The sequence below is a fragment of the Poecilia latipinna genome, unplaced genomic scaffold, assembly GCF_001443285.1.
Source record: "Poecilia latipinna isolate Pla-1442-1.1 unplaced genomic scaffold, P_latipinna-1.0 Scaffold3612, whole genome shotgun sequence".
In the NCBI taxonomy this organism is placed as follows: Eukaryota; Metazoa; Chordata; class Actinopteri; order Cyprinodontiformes; family Poeciliidae; genus Poecilia; species Poecilia latipinna.
The window spans coordinates 17902-21962 of NW_015116228.1; the positions used below are offsets into that span (position 1 = coordinate 17902).

Here is a 4061-nt window from a genome sequence, read left to right on the forward strand (position 1 = left end):
GCTCCTCCAGTGAAACACTCTAAGCAACAGTACGGAGCCCTCCAGGGAACATGGGGAATTTTTTTTCTTTTGCGTTCCCTCGCAAAACTTTTGCGGTCCCTCGCAAAAGGTTTTGCGTTCCCTCGCAATACTTTTGCGTTCCCTCACAAAACTTTTGCGTTCCCTTGCAAAAGGTTTTGCGTTCCCTCGCAATAATCTACTGATCAGTTCATGCGGCATAATTGAATACTGTAAGCCTTTCTTACGGTGGCTGCTGTACTTTCTGCTTTAATACAAGGTTATGTAAGGTTTTTCCATGAATGTTAATATCTCGTTGTGAAATATCAGACGTTTTATATCTTTTTCTTTAGTATAGAAAGGCACAACAAACCCATGATATAAACAGAAACTTTACGTAAGTAGGAAAGAAGTAAAAATACATCCAAACTATTTGGACTATTTCTGAGATATTATCGCGGGGTAATAAGTCATCTGACAGCTTTGATTGTCTCTCTTTTGTGTTCGTAGTCTGAATGGTTTAAAGGGCTGCTTTCAGCGCCGTTCCATCTTAGCCGTAACAGACATAAACATGCAGTAAATAAATCGATTTTTCAATCAGTTTTTTGCACCAAAGAGTTAATAATAAAAAACAAGTTTTCCCTGAGGCCCTGTAAGAGCGACTTTTTTTTCATTATTATTTTAATAAAAACATAAACAAGAAAAGCTTAGCCTGGCGGTGGCGCTACTAAAGCATGGTGGGCCGTCAGGCCTATAATACCCTGCTTTAGCATTGATATACCATCTCTCTTAAAAATGCATATCAATTGGTTTTAATTGTGTGTAGCAATTTAATAAAGTCCAAGTACAAAATTTGGGAAGAATTTAACTACATTTTGAAAAAAAAAAAAAAAAAAAAAGATGTTACGCATTGGCTTTGAAAAACAAAACAAAAAAACAAAAAAAAACAAACAGGTGCTATTGCAGCATAGTTCTGAAAAAAAGTTTTGTATTAGCTATCTTTGCCGGTATATATATATAAAGAGCGAGGGTGCAGTTTTGGTATTGTTTTACTCTGCAAACTAGTAAAAAAATGAAAACTGGTTTGGGTTTCTAAAAACACAATCTATTTGTGAAGATTTTGAAACTATAAAACTTCATACGACATATTTTCACTCCGTATGGTACCATAAAAGACAAAGTAAAGAACGCTAAGCTAGCAAAGATAATCAGCAACTCTAAAAGTAGAGTTCAGAGGAAAGATGGACTTCAAGAGTATTCTAAGTTTTGTAGTCAAAACATATATTCTTTAGATGAGAAAAACTAATTGGAGCAAATGTAACCGGATCCATTTCTGTGTTGTGCTGGTTATTGAGTGAACAGGCCGTGACGCAGTTTATCTTTTAAAAGATGATTCTCGGTTTATTTCTGACGAGAATACAGACAAAACAACCGTGTTAAAGGCTGCCCGCTCCAAGTCCTACACAAAACAAAAGTATATAACAAAAATTAACTTAATAGATCTATAGATAAACTGAATGTATTTAGATGGAAAAATAAAACGCACACACCTCTCCCGCAGGACATGACAAAAGGGGAGGGGCTAAGGGGCGCAAACAATTTAAAGACAATACCACAGAAGAAGAAATAAAAGGGAGGGGCTTCAATCTTAAAGTAACACGGTTAAAACAATGACAGAGGTGTTTCAGTAAGATAAGGAACAAGACAAATAATCAAAAAAAGACATTTTGTGTAATTATAACAAAAGAGAATTACAACCAGGTTACACAAACATTTAATTACAGAACCCTGCCCTGGTGTGATATTTTTAGCATCTTATTTACAGAAAAGCTGATGATGCAATTACCCTGATTGCCATGTTGTTGCTTTAATCCAAGTCATCTGTCTGAAAACAACCTTTCCGTAGTGGCTTCTCCAAGCAAATGCTTGGATTTAGTTAGATTTCACTCACTGATAACACAAGTAGTCACAACAAACCTGATGGAAAAATAGATCAAGTTTAGAATTATTTGAAATGATGAAAACAGCTTTGGAAGCAACAATAAAAACAAACAGAAATTGTGCAGTTAATCTAATCAGTTACAAGTAACACTCTTTTCTTTTGATACCAAGCCTTTAAAGCTACAATGAGGATGTTTAAAAATAAGCTTTTTGTGCACTGTGATGGTTTAACTCAGATTTTAGCATTTTTACTCAAGGTTACTATAACACAGTGGTTCCCAAACTTTTTCTTCTGCGCCCCCCAGTGGTTTCCAAACATTTTCTGCGCCCTCCCTATGGATTACAAATGGCTGTCTGGTTGAAACGACGCGTGTGAGGCGGGGGGGAATCGACTTTTTTGGGGGCAAAATGAATGCACGTAGCTGAAAATAGACACCAACATTGGTAGCCTACAAGGTACTTGTTAAGCTTAAGGTTCTGTATTGATATTAGCTAGTCATCTTTAGCTAAATTACCTGCATCCAACAGCTTTACTCAACTCAGTCGGTTAGTTTGGAGGGAAAAACTGTGAAAAGTTCTTTGCGTTTTGCTGAATTGCTGCCGTGATTCTAACACAAACCTACGTAGCTCCGCCCAGCTGCAGCAGGTCTCCTGGCGGCTCGGAAAAACAGGTTACAACATGTTAACAACGGATTAAACAGTTTTAACTGTTGATAAAAGTGACAGAGGACACAAATATGGGAAGTGTGGAAGCCTCTACTGTATCAAATTGACATGGGAATAACAGAGAGTTGGCCACTCTAAGGTAAAAACCCAGCACATACAGTGCTCATGTTTTGGGTTTTTTTTATCCAGACGGCTTTCCGCGCCCCCCCAAATTGGATTTGACCCAGAAACAGGTTAGTGACACAACCCAGTGGTTTTTAAAGTTTTTATTGGCAGATGAAGAGACTCTAAACACTTTCTTTCCTCGAAAAGACTTAAAAGACAAACAGTGCTATTTTTGTTTGAGGCTTTTAGCTAATTTATATCACTGACAGTCAGTTTAATCCCTATTGACTCATCATATCTTCATGATCCAGGATCTGGACAGATTTGAACATTGCTGACAAATCAGGAGTTCAACTGAAGCGTTTCTTTTTTCCCCCTGCCATCTCTCTGGAAGAAGCTGACGCAACTTCAGATCAGTCACACAACAGACGCTCTGTTCTACACCTGGCGAGCTTCTAGCCACCGCTGGGGCCTCCCTGGATGAATGCGGACCTTTTTAAGGCCCAAGCCACACACACACACACACACACACACACACACACACACACACACACACACAGACACACATGCATATTCACACAGAAGTGAAAGGAAGAAAACAGCACCCACATGCAAAAAAATACAGCAGTAAATTTTCACAATTAAAAACTTGTATCACAGAATGTGATTGAGAGCACAGCCAAACTCTGCCCGCCCACCCTCCTTTTTTTTTTTTTTTAGCAACCTGAAGGTAAAACACGTTTTGTTTAGACAGAGGCCTCCCTCTCACCTTCAGACTTGCTGTTAAAGGCCGACCTCAAAATGTGTAAGGATAACACACGACCTTATCCAGGATAAACACACAACCGGAGCATTAGAGAGAGGGGTGGTGTGTGTGTCTGTAATACAGCATGAACAGCATGCCAGTGTTTCAAATGGGACACAAACTACACAGAAACCTTTGTGGCTGATTCCCATGCAAACAGAACATGGATGTCTTAAAGCGGAGGCCGTTAATAAGAAGCTGTTTACGAGACTTTGCTCTACCGTTCGGATACGGATGTGGTTTTTATGGTCCCAGCGCTGCTTTATGCTCCTAGTTATCAGTTTTAATGCCCTCTGAGGCATGTAGAGGCTGGAGACGGAGCGCTCATCAGAGCTATTGGTTACCCATGATGACAAACGCTTTGACACCTCACTCCATCCAAGAGCAGAGATAAATCAGATCCTTTTCTCACGTGCCAAATTAGATACTGATATGCAGCTTGCCAGTGGTATCCAAAGTGCGGGCTAGGGGCTATTTGTGGCCCGCTGAACTGATTTTTTATGGCCTCCAACTGCCAATTCAAGTCTGATATAAATTTGCTTATTAA

At 39.2% G+C, this 4061-nt stretch overlaps 1 long non-coding RNA gene across 1 annotated transcript; it reads right to left on the reverse strand.

Annotated features, from left to right (window-relative positions):
* Positions 1-1385: 1385 nt before the first annotated feature.
* LOC106941335 (uncharacterized) lies at positions 1386-1766 on the reverse strand. The gene is made up of 2 exons (XR_001423335.1): positions 1548-1766; positions 1386-1456 (listed from the first exon to the last, which is right to left on the reverse strand). It is a non-coding gene; the product is annotated as an uncharacterized LOC106941335 (long non-coding RNA).
* Positions 1767-4061: the final 2295 nt, after the last annotated feature.